The sequence below is a fragment of the Dermacentor silvarum genome, chromosome 5 (assembly GCF_013339745.2).
Source record: "Dermacentor silvarum isolate Dsil-2018 chromosome 5, BIME_Dsil_1.4, whole genome shotgun sequence".
NCBI lineage: Eukaryota > Metazoa > Arthropoda > Arachnida > Ixodida > Ixodidae > Dermacentor > Dermacentor silvarum.
This window is the reverse complement of record NC_051158.1, coordinates 68,075,918-68,089,286: the sequence shown is the minus strand read 5'-3', so window position 1 is coordinate 68,089,286 and position 13,369 is coordinate 68,075,918. Positions and strand designations below refer to the sequence as shown.

General features: G+C 42.4%; 1 long non-coding RNA gene across 2 annotated transcripts; it reads right to left on the bottom strand.

The window, feature by feature from the left end:
* Nucleotides 1-1,651: 1,651 nt before the first annotated feature.
* LOC119452436 (uncharacterized) lies at nucleotides 1,652-12,813 on the bottom strand. Of its 2 annotated transcripts, XR_007467154.1 has the most exons (4): nucleotides 12,432-12,813; nucleotides 9,176-9,970; nucleotides 6,425-6,515; nucleotides 1,652-1,824 (listed from the first exon to the last, which is right to left on the bottom strand). It is a non-coding gene; the product is annotated as an uncharacterized LOC119452436 (long non-coding RNA). The 2 variants fall into 2 exon arrangements; XR_005191928.2 differs by lacking the exon at nucleotides 6,425-6,515 and having other exon boundaries at nucleotides 9,882-9,970.
* Nucleotides 12,814-13,369: the final 556 nt, after the last annotated feature.

The window sequence follows — 13,369 nt, the reverse complement described above, 5'->3', positions numbered from 1 at the left end:
CCTTACGAAAATGTCAGATATGGACTGATATGAAAAAGGCCATATATGGGCATATTAAAAATTGGGCAGATATGGCCATATATGGCATATAAGGGCCATATATGGCCATATCTGCCCAATTTTGAATATCCCCATATATGGCCCCCTTATATGCTATATATGGCCATATCTGCCCAATTCTTAATATGTCCATATATGGGACCCTTATATGCTATATATGGCCATATCTGCCAAATCTTTAATATGCCCATATATGGGACATTTCTATATAAGGCCACTTCTAAAGTTTTAGTATGTCCATATATGGCGCTCTTATATACAGGGTGTTTCAGCGAACACTTTCAAAATTTATTTAAGGTGGCCTGTGGCAGATAACCCAATTCTAGTTAATGAGCTGGCCTACTCGAAGAGGCGGACATTACTTGCACAAAAAATTGAAATGCATAATCGACTATAATCAACAAAAGTTCACTAATTCAGTTTTTAACTAATTACCTGATGGCTCATATTGCAATTTACAAATTGAAGCCGGGGAGTTCGCAAGGCGATGCACTCGGAACGAATTCTCGGGATGACACCAGTTTCGGGATATTAATTCGCGAACTTTGCGGAGAAATGCATTGGCGTTCCAGTTAATTTTGTGCTTCAATGCATAAAGCAACGATTTGTTAAGAAACTAATAGGAACGCCAATGCGTTTCTCCGCAAAGTTCGGCAATTTATATCTCGAAACTGGTGTCATCCCAAGAATTTGTTCATGGTGGATCCGCCTGGCGAACTCCAAGGCTACAATTTGTAAATTGCAATATGAGCCATCAGGTAATTAGTTAAAAACTTAATTAGTAAATTTCTGTTAAATATTCGATTATGCATTTCAATTTCTTGTGGAAGTAACGTCCGCCTCTTCGAGTAGACCAGCTCATGAACTAGAATTGTGATACCTGCCACAAGCAACCTTTAAGAATTTTTGAAAGAGTTCGCTGAAACATCCTGTATATGGTCATATTTGGAAATTCAATAAATTAAAATCTGGGTTTTTACATGCCAAAACCACAATTTTATGATGAGGCACACGCTGTTGATCGAGGCATTCCGAATTATTTTAACTCCCTGTGGCTTTTAAAAAAATGTGCACCCAATGCATATGGCACACAGGCATCTAGTGCATTTCACTTCCATCGAAATGCCACTGCGCCCGGGATTCAATCCTGAGCTTTCAGTTCAGTAGAGCAACGTACGTACGCCTTAGCCACTACGGCGGGTCTGGAATTTTATATGAATATCTCCAGTAAAAAATTCCAACCAGCTATCAGCTTACATGTCTGTTGGCTAACCCTAATTTCAGACCTTGGTGGTATACTAGCCAATCGGCATACTAGTTTACAGGTCTACAAGCCTACAAGTCTACTACCTGTCTACTACCTATTCTACTGTTTGTCAGTATGCCATTGTACCGGAGACCACTGTTCAAATGTGTATTGTTTATTGAATTGATGAATTCTGACTGTGATTGCATTACAGTCTTGCAGTCTTAATTAGAATATATTCAGTGCCTTTGAACACTAGAGTATGCCAGTCGGCACTGAAGATGGCTCACTGCATAAATATGCTCACCATTCCATCCAAAACTTCAGGTCATGGTATGTGTGTGATGTGGAAATCACATTTATAACATCTGAAAGCAATATGAACAGAGATAAAACTTTATTGCAAAGTTCACTACTACAGCACATTACCCAATTGCTGCAAGGGGTACCAGTGCACTGATTTCAGTCTCTTTTCCATAACTTCCTTTGACACGGTGTCGTCCGCGTTGTGAAAACAGCTGCACAAACAAATGAACCATTATTGTCATACGACAGAAGACTAAGTACAATACTTGTTGTGTTGATTAATACACTGAGAAATGAGGAATTGAGCATAAACATTAAAAGACTAACAAGTGGTGAAAGCAGCACAAGTAATATTTATGATTGTTTTGAAGCCAGCTTTGTGGCTGGTGAAGGACCAATTGGAAGCAAATGCATATTTTCAAGTAATTGTAGGCCAGGCACACCAAGCTGTTTTCATTACACAGATTCCTATTGAATAGCAGCAATAATCCCAATATAGGCCTTACTGCATACCTGCTTGGTTAATTAATAATAGTACACACCGTAAGTTTGCACATTATGAAAATTCACATATTTTCCCCCCTCCCACACAATGACCACACTTACAACTCAACACTGCAACCGGTGGCCTGGTTTTGACTTCGACTGATGATAATGGCCAGCTGCGGATGCCAGTGGCAGTACCAGCACTGGAGCTATCTAGTGCTATATGCACAAAGCTAGTATTTTTCCCTTTTTTTGTCAGTCTAGACAGGTCATGCCGCGCATGCATGGAGTGATCAGACTGCTAGCGTGCCACATAAGGTCGCAAGCTAGCTATAGCACCCACTTCAAGCTCAAAGCATTTCAACATGCTTTGTAGAATGGCAGTCGTTAATTCAGAAGGTACTTCGGCGTCAGCAAAGTACACATCTGCCGTTAGAGATGGCCGCATGAAAAGCTGAATGCTACCAGCAAGGCAAGCTGGAATTTCCGCTGACCCAAGACTGATTTTTACTCGCAAGTTGAAGTAGCAGTGCTTTATAGCTCAGAAGCCTCTGGACAGCTGTTCTGTGTAAATTTAAATGATACAGAAGGAGGCTCACAGAAGGAGGCTCGCCGACTTACAAGGAAGCAGGGCATTCCAACTACAAACTTCAATGCAAGCAGCGACTGGATGATGTGCTTCATGTGGCGGCATGGGCTTCATGAGTGTGCTGTGTAAATTTAAATGATACAGAAGGACGCTCGCCGACTTACAAGGAAGCAGGGCATTCCAACTACAAACTTCAACGCAAGCAGCAACTGGATGATGTGCTTCATGTGGCGGCATGGGCTTCATGAGAACATGTCAGCAGCTGCCTTCTACATACAAAGAATCACAGACTTTCAGTATTTGTGATCATTCCCTGGCACCGGGAGGCAAGTTTAGAAGGCTGCCACTGGAACTGTTCTGTCCATTGGTCCTAGAGGCACAGAACATGATTTCTGATGACACTTGTCATCAAAAGCTTCAAGAGAACTGGCATCTGAAGCTCAACTGACACCACTGAGGACCACCTACTATGGGACGACACTACTGAAGTTTAAGAAACTGGAGGGCCAGCCAGAAGTGCAGATTTCTTAAGCTTAAATTCTTATTTGAAATGTATGTTTTCAAGGTTCGAAAATAAGACTTGTCCATTCTTGTAAGTTACACCTTTGTTTGATTCTTTGGTAGCTGGCTTTTCGACACAATCTTAGTGTGCCGTAGATTAGGCTGAACTAGGTGGCTCTGGAAATTAACTTAAGATTTTACCCTGCATATAACATAGCCTTCCACTTTGTGTCATTTTCTTAAGTGCTTAAAATAGGAATAAACAAATGCATAAAAAATACCTAGTGCGTATGCTCGTTCCACAAGAAGTATGCTGCAAAGTATCAGCAGGACTGGTATACTGTAGTGATTCCTTTCCCTTCATTTCTATATTCCATTCTTATCATCCACTGCACATAGCCAGCCAATCATGATCATGTAGGCAGAATGCTACCCTTACAACGCACAAAACAATTCCAATAGAATAATTAAACTATCCCAGCCCTAGATGCTTTCATAAAGTGTTTATGTAGCACATGGGCATCATACATGAGCTAAATATTCATGTACCTGTCCACAATATTTTATAAATGCTGTAACCACAAGGAAGTTTTCACATATACTGAAAAGTTTTCACAGCTGAAGTCATGATAATGTTAAATTTGTTTAAATACATTGGTACCTCTGACCAAATATTAATGGCAAATCGACAATAGAATGGATTTCAATAATACTTTAGAGGGAATGTGGGTGGCCAGCTTCAAACTTGAGCGCCATGTGACATTAGCATAACTGCAGCATGAATGCATCCTGTGATGTATCCAAGTTTTTGTGATTGAGCCTACTTCAGCAAGTTGTCTGGGGGGATGTATGAGCTGAAGCAAGAGGCCAGAACAGGGACTGCTTGCACGAAGCCATTTACTGATGGGCAAACTTACCAAGCAGTAGAAAGGTACTTCAGGCTTCTAATTTCGTTGCGCTGTGTCCGGCAGCGCCTGAGGCAAACATATAGCCGAGCTTTCAAGCGACCTTTTACTATTGGCCTACTCATTCACATAGGGTCACAACACAATTACCTGCCTGTCTCCAGTGGGTGAAACTTTCCCAAGAGAATTTTTTGCCCTGCTACTTTGGTGAGTGCATCAGCTCAGTTTGTCTTGTCAAAATGGCTCCCGCTACTTCACATGTAGAGTGCATTTGTTTGATTGCCCTTGTTGTAGATTGCCCTCCTTGGCCGCAGGAAGTCGTAGGTTCAATTTCTACCACCGCACGGCGCCCACTGATTCAAATGGACACAAGTGTACCCCAGCATGGCGTTCGGCTTTCTTCAGGGAGAGGAGCCTGTGCTCTAAATACCAGTCAAAACCCTCATGAGCACAAAAAGAAGTAGGTCTGGGCCATTCCCAATAGTGGCAATTTCCCATGTGGTGCCCCAAATTCCCTTTCCAAGCGCTGAGGTCCCACAATGGCCAAGCACCAGGTGCAGTGCAAGAACCTTATGAGTGTTGTTTATGTGTGTGGACTGCTTGAAAACTCTTGAGGACTGTGAATGAAGGAAGAAGAAACAGAAGGCGAGCCAGGCGCAGATTGCGTGCTTGGCAGTGTTCAGAAAAGAAACAATAGAGAAGGAAGAAGAGAGGTGGGTGCCAAATGGGCAGAGGGGGCTAGCAACTTAGAAGACGCAGGACCAGTGCGCTGTTTCGGGAGCTCCTGCCGTGGTACCTGAGGCAGCCCTGAGGACAACGCGCCTGCCTGTCGGTGCAGACGCAGAGTGGCGCCTGGCGTGATGCCGTTTGGAGCAGGCCTGGCTGTAGCCTGCTCGTAGCCACCTGATGGAGCATCTTTAGGCTGTGTCCGGGGTGAGGCCTAACCGAGGCCTTTGCTTTGAAGCCGCCTCTTGCTCGAGGTGGCATGTGAGGTTGTGGCGGTGGAAGCAACCCGCCCGACAGCCATTCGAGTCCTCGGGCCACGGTAATGCAGCCGTCGCCTGCCTCATCTGATGACCATTGCCGTCACCCTGCCTTGGCTGGCCTTCCACGAAGGTCATCATGCCTTGGGTCGCCTCCAACGGAAATCATCGCGACAGCTAGACGATCTACCACTGATCGACGACACCATCAGGAATGTAGCCATGAGACGTACTTGCTCTTTTCTTGAACGCTGCGCGTATGACTTAGTGTAGATGTGTTTGTTTTAGGGACCTTTGATATGTATTCTGTGTTTAGTGCTTGTCTTGTTACAGTCTTATCATCTTAAATTTTGGTTCACATCGCTTCGCGCGTCTCTGACGTTCATTACTGCTTGACTGCACACAGACATACATGCCAAACAACTATCCATCACACCAGACCGGGAGCATGCTTGTACCTATTTCACCGGTAGGTACCTAGCGGCTGCACTTGCCTCAAGGCAGCCGAGGCTGATGCTCTTCAACAAGGCCATCTGTCGTTGGACAATAAGTGCCCAGAGAGCACGCATGAAATCTCTTTCAAGATGTGAACCCTCACAAGAAGCCGAGCACCAGGCCAAGGGACATCTCTACCCATCAGAAAGAAACGGAGGTTTTCTGGCGGCACGGGGATTTGAACTCAGTACCTCCCACATACGAGGCGGATGCTCTACTGCTATACCACTACTGCGGTAGATTTATCCAGTTGAAATGGTTAGTCATGAGGATCTGAGACCGCTTTAGCATCCAGGAGAACCAAAAATTGGGCAAGCTGTTATGTATTCATGGTTGAAATGTTGAAAGCGGCATGGGCAAACGCAGACAAAGGAGTGCTTGCACTCTTTTCATTTCTCTGCCCCTCGGTCTGCATTTGTTTTTTAACTGCTTTAAACATTTAAATCGCTTTAGCTGTACCCATGACTGTTATTTTCATTGTCGACCTATTACAGCACCTGGCATTGTGTATATAGCACAGCATGACTAACATGGGAGTGCCAATGTTGCTGTAAGTGACTGCCATGTACTTAACAGAAAAAATTATGGAGGCGTAATGGATTAAGATGAGCGTCTACAGCTCCAACAGTATCCCATATTATTATTATTAAGCCCTTGTCTTCAAGGAGCCTACTGGATAATTATTAGGATAGGAACTTTTCCTTGTGTGTGTTGAGGGCTTTACTAAATGCATTAGGAGCAAGTTTGAATTTTTTTGAGGCTACAGCACCAAGTAGTTCACAAGAAAGTTTATCACTATTAAGCAACAATGGGAAATAAGCATTGTTGCTAATATTCAGTAACAGTCACGCACGCTGTTTGCGGCGGTATGCATGAGGAAACAGTTCCCTTTCTTTTTGCTTTTTAGTTTCGCAAGTTTGAATTTGACTGTAGCACGCTGATGCCTACAAGATGAAGAGAAGATATACAATAAAGCTTGCTCAGAGTCGGTTACTTTAGCGAGCCCTGCTCAGATTCTGATCGAGATGTATGAAGCTATGCATGGACTAAATGTACTATCACATATTTCTACTACTAGCACTAAACTTAGTACTAAGTTAAACAGAAAGATACTAAAGAACTCTTCCCTGATACCCAACAACAAACAGCATGCTAGTGTGTGCGTCACTGATGCAGAATGTAACTAACACTTTAATTGTGTTGCCTCAAAAATGAACTTTTTTGAGAACTACCGAATGCTCCGTCCCCAAATAAGGTACGAAAAAAGCAACCTCCTCCCACAGTGGCTAGTAAGGCTGCAGCTAAGCCCCTAACGATTACAATGAAAAGCATGCAAGTTATCAATTGGCTAGATTGCCATGCAGCGCATAATACAGGATGCCATTGACCCATGGGCGAAAGCCGTATACCCTGCCGTGATGAGTGCTACAGGTGCTGCAAATGTTATCGCAAGCAATTATAATGCTGACACTGCCATCCTAGACACGCTGTTCTGCGTAAGTAGCTGAAGGGCCTCCTGCAACAACTTGGCATTCAAGACAATGCCATCACTGTGGAAGACAAATTGGAGTCAGATCTATCACCAAACTTGTCAAACGGGTGAATATGGTCTCAAAACAAGCACTGGTGTTGCAGTTTTGAGGCAAACCAATGAATGCACACAGGTTGAGAAGCAGCAGAAAGTTCGAAAAACTGAATTGGTAAACTTGATTCAGGGTATCAAGGTAAGAATATGCCACCGACACTCAAGGCAGGCAGATGGATTTGTTTTGTGCCCATGTGAACGAGCGAGCCTGATGCACAAGATCGCAAAAAAAGCTCGACCAATTCTGTTGCCTCAGATGCTGCTGGACGTAGTGCAGTGGCAAATAAAGACCTGAAGTGCCTTCAGATAACCAACTTACTTGGTTGGTTTTGCTTTCTCGTTTTTTGATCTGCTATGTACTCCTTCCGAGTAATCATTATAGATGCAGCATCTGCTTTTTAAGTCTTGTTTTTTTAGGTTATTATTTGCTGGGCCAGCGCACATGCTTCAACCTACCTTCACATATTTTTAGAGGCAAGCGTCATGCTGTGCGATAATCTGGATTGTCTCTTATCACCTCTGGTATACTAGGCCGTACCAATCTGTCATGGCACATGGCTATGATGTGGTTGTATTAGGGGGTCCTAGTGACTCCAATATTTGGTTGCTTTATCATTAATGTGATGCCCCATGATGGTCTTGTTCAGTACTTATAAATATCACATTTCTTCAGTAAACTGCAGTTGAAAGTAAGCGCCAAACCCGTGTTTACGCAAACCGATCTCTGCTCTACCATTTTCCAGTGATTATGCTCTCAGTAACGTGCTTAAATAGATTCTCATTTTCTACGGAAATTGTTCATGTGTGTCACAATGGCTCATAGAGAGATTCAGCTATACCTTTGCAATCCTCCACCTTGAAATCCCTATTCATCGGCTTACAGTAAGAGTCTTAAAATCGATTTCGCTCCTTTACAGACACTTTCGCCCATATTTTCACTGCACATGCTTTCGCTCTTCCCTTATATCCTCACAATTTTCTAGTGGCCCCATGACCTGTGCAGCACTCTCCAAGTGAAACAACTTATTCCATACATTTGCACTCAGTAATTTCATTTCTGTAAGTTCTGTAGTAGACACTAGCTAATTATTTTATTCCTTAAAAATTTTATTTCTCTTTCATAGCAATTACTCCGGCTGCTATTAGAAAATAGCAAAACATTATTTTTATAGTGCCTTCAATGAATCAACCTTCAATGATTTAGCCTGCATATCATGTACAGCATGCAGCTCTTCTGCAATGTTTCACCTTAATCCAAAATTTAACTATCTCGATCTAGATGCAGATGCTTGCTATGCATTGCCCTTCTTGTGATTACTTTTATATGTGCACCTATGATTCATCGCAGTGTTCTTAGAGTATCACGGATGAACATCAGTTCTTCCTATTTATGGAGGTGGTGTTATGCAGGCAGTGTCTGACAAATTGAACATCTTTCCTAAAGTTCGGAAAGCAGACACAATTCTATATGAAGGAAGAATAGAACCTGATCACCTTTCTTTCTCATACAATCACCCCCAATGAATATATACACAAAAGAAAAACTAAATTTTCTTTTAGTTATAAATAACCTAAGAGTAACTCATTACTCATTAGTTTGCTGAGCTATCTACAACTGAAACTGTTGCAGCATGTCAGAAATGCTACAGTGCATTGCACATTATGTTTATCATCAGTAAATGAGCATTTTCAGGCATCAAGCTCAGCATATCAAAGATATGATTTTGGCCTTTGGGAGGTTAAAATGTCCACAATTTTGGCCATCAATTCCATCCCGTATGATATAGGCCACATGACAACACAAACGCATCCAAATAAGCTAACATGTTGACATCTTCAATGCCTATAAAATCGTCAGCAACTTTCCATTTGTTGTTGCTTATATGAAGACCAAATTTACATGTCCCTTGCATAAACTTATGGCAAGAATATCATGATCACAAGTATTCATTTCTATAATTATGACTTAAACTCACTCTAAAACAATCTAATAAATGTAGCACTGACATATATACATACCTGGCCAAAATATACCCAGAGCCTAACTACAGTGTTGGCCAATTAAACGAGGAAATATAACTTATTTCACTTAAAATATAGTCTGTGGTACATTACCCAAATATGACTCGAAGGAAACTGCACAAATCTGAGTGGCGATGTGGGCTTGTTGGTTGTTCATGTTGAAATGAGCGAGCTGTAGCGCGAACAGGGAATAAAGATATGAGAAGGCACAATGAAGTGCTACGTGTGTGTATTCTTTGTGCCTTCTCGTGTATTTTTCCCTGTGCGTGCTACAATTCGCTCGTTGCACAAATCTGTTACCAAGCTTCTTATCGTCATTTATTTCATCTTTAAGGGCCTCTGTCAGGGCATTACGTTAGGGGTGGCATATTCATGCAGTCGTCTCTAGCATTCACTCAAACCATTACCAAATGTTCACACCCTAAATGTATAATTGCTTTTAATGATGAACAAGTCTGCAATTCTATTGTCTGCGAGCATCGACAATACATATCCTGACCTCTGCAGTGACTGATCTGCTACAAATTATCTTTGAGGTTCTTAAGCTGCGTGATTTTGTACTTTTATGTTTAATAATGCACTAGGTGAGACCATGAGTATACTTTATATGGCTTCGTTTTCAAATTTAAGTAACTTCAGGGTGATGAACACACACACACTTATGGAAACATGAAAATGAGAACCAGAGGGGGTTTGAATTTACCATGTTTTTTCCATTTCCTGTGGATAGCCAGGAGGTGCTCCAGCAATGACAGTCCCCTGTCTGCACCGCCCCATGGAGGCCAGCTGCCACTGAGAAAACACGGATTATTATTATTACCAGATATTAGCTAGCAGCATCACATATGCAAGCCGACTTGTGTAGAACATTGCAAGACAGTTGAAGTGACATGTACATTAGGTGAATATTCATTTAAGACACATGTAACTGCAGTCATCCGTGTTGCTGACTGCATGTCTCTGCCTGCAGAGTAATGCAAATAGGCGTGCAGCTTACATGATATATGAAGCTCAAGTGCACTGTGTAGGTTATCAAGTTAGGTGTTGTTCTCTAGAGGTCTTTGTGATCAGTACACGTGATGCTATATGCACTGAAATGTGATGGTAAAGAACCGAGTGCTCCCAGTCATTCCATGAACTCAATACTATTGCTGCAGCTACGTGATAGCAGAAGGCTGTATGCACAAGTTCAAAGAGCTACCTAAAATAGGGTGCATGCCATAATTGATTACATGAATCAGTGGAAAAATGTCACTTGGTGGCTGCCACTAGACATGGGAATGGTTAAGTAGCGCTGCAAAGTGCTACTCAATGCTGGTTCCTAATTCCTTACATAACATTCACTACGTCAAAGAACAATGCCACTAAGTCCTGACCTGTCTGCCATGCAGATAAAGGTTACGCATTGCTGAAGTTGTGCTTGCAGGATGTGAAAAAAAGCTGTCCAAAAGAGAATTTAGCACATGGACAAGAATGTCAAAATGAAATCTAACCTCACTAAAGTTGTGGTATAGTGGCGACATTTCACACAATATTTCAATAGAACCATGAAAATTTCTGTTAAATTGAAAGCTTGCCTATATTGTTGTGTTGTACCCCTGTATTAGTGCTATGACAAATGAAGGATCTAAGTTGACAGATGAAGCGACAAACTTAAAATGTCCACGTGCATACATGCTAAAAGGCAGTTTCCCTGTTTCATTACATTTTCCAAACTCTTGCAGAGCTGTTGTATACTCTACGAGTACAAAGCATGGCTCGATAATAGAATAAACCGCACAGTATGTGCTGCCACGCTAACAAATTGGTAAAAGAAAAACAAGGAAAGCTTCTGCTGTCATGATTTTACCATTAAGTGGGCTCAAATACTACACGAACACATATATCGAGAAAAAAAATTGGTTTCAACAAATGCAAGCAACGTGTGGAGTCAGCCCTATTATAACAGTTACCAACTCATGTGAGCAGAAAAGCAGGTGAGAGCACACTGGCTCAGGCTGAGCCATTTGCCTTTCCTGTAAATAAATCCTCACACTCTGAAGCTCATATTGATACTCCCTTCAGTCACGGTGTACATAATTGTGTGCACAACTTATTTTTGCCATTTCTGTGCAGCTGTGTCAAGGAAATGACCACAAAAACTAATCTTAGGGTAAATTAAACATTATGGTTACCTCAAGTACCTTCATTTCACTTCTGAGGGAAATGTATCACTACCGAAGATAGCTTTGGAGAAGGCACTACAGTGTTTGACGGAAGGTGTGATGTGGGACATTTCTGTAGCAATTGCAAAATAATTTTCTTCTTTCTAGTAAAGCTTGCAACCAATAATTAACTTGTGCAGGTAACACACTAGTGATTCAGTAATTTTTTATGAAGAGACCTATCATTACAGCGTGCACAACAATTAGATACTTAATCACTCTGTAATTATAGTGAATCATCATAATATGCAGTCATTCTACCATCTTGACTTGCTCTTAATGGAGTCTGCAGCACCTTGGCATATATTTATGTAAATTTCATACATTTATCGACAGTCAATCATACTTCGTCACTGAAGGGGTTAAGTGTAATCGGGCAATTTTTTCACGCCAGTGTGTGAATCGGGAATGCAGAACTTCAACGAGTTCCACTGAACGCAGTGTAAATAAGGTAAGAGCAAATCACAACATTAAAAAAACATAATGCCCCCCCCCCCCCCCATGCTACAAAATTGCTGCAAAACCAGAAAAATGTTGGCTGGTATCAAAGTGGAGCCAATGCACACGAACATGCTTGATAATAATCTACTGGTAAGAGTTCGTGGAATTTCTTAGTCCCGATGATAGATTGATGATGATAAATAATAATTTAGCCTATAAACACATCCATGTAAGTCCCGAACAAGTTGAGATATCCATGAATCTAGCTTCCTGGATCTTGCGTTTTACTCACCTATACCAGAAGGATACGCCACATAAAAGAAAAACCTGCATGCATGCTGGCATCTCTATGATACGAGCACTTGTCAGTTAAATAATAAAACGCACAGTATTTGCTGCCCTCATAAAGGCAACACCGGGGAGACGTCGCTCGTCTCGTCGCTTGCATGCTGTACGACTTGTAGGCGACGAACGAACGCGACAGCCATCTCCATCGCGTCGCTTGTTGTCGCGCGCAAGATTGCGTGAATGCGGTATCGCAACACGCACTGCTTCAAAATTATGCAAATAGCACATAGCAAGAGGGGGGGGGGGGGGATTGTACGTACCTTTGTAAAAGTTGCGACTGGAAGTGGCAATCGCCAGGCACGCATTCTCTTCAGAAAAGGTCTTCTCGGGCGCCGCCGTCTACGTACGTGGCAGCTCCATCAGCAGTGACGCGGTTTGTGCAGTTTCACGATGAGCACTGGCATATAATCATCACTGCACTGCGACAACGCGCAGCCACGGTATTCAAAAGTTGAACCGTGCGCGCGACACATACAAACAAAGCGATCGCCGAGGGCCGCGCCGGTGAAGGCGCCCGCTGCTTCCCTTTACTTACAGTCGCGTTAAACTGCGTTGATGAGGACTCGTTCCGATTGCGTTCACGAATAACACACAAACCGCGGAGAACATTGCGTTAACACGGATGCACGAACGAAAATTACACACGACAACAGGCCTCGGTATCTGACAGCTGCCGTCCATGTGCTGCCGGCGCAGCAAGCTTACCAGTGTTGCCAAGCGATACATTGCATTGGACATTCCACGTTTGGTTTCGGTTTGTATTTCACTGAATGTGTCAAAACTTTAGCTTGGTGGTAATTTTTGGCAGTATTTCATTTAATGGGGCTTGAATAAAGTATCTAGATTGACTGATGTAGCAAACTTTTTGTCTGTGCTTGTGCAGTAGCTGATATAACGAATAGGAATTCGTGCAGCAGGTTTCCTAACTCATGCTTTAATATTCCCAGGCTGCTTTACATAGGCCGGTATATATGATTGCAAAAGTATATGATCATACTCTCTCTCAAAAAGTAGACATATTCATCGGGTGTGGTTGTGAGCCAACGTGCAAAACGATGAGTTGATTGTGTGTGTTTCTGCGATAAAATTCACTTCAACTCGTTACTACCTGCTCGGTGCAAGCACATTCATTTCGATCGAGATGCTTTGCCTATAGCTGCAGTGCAAAGCATCGCATGTGTTACGTGCAGTATAGCTA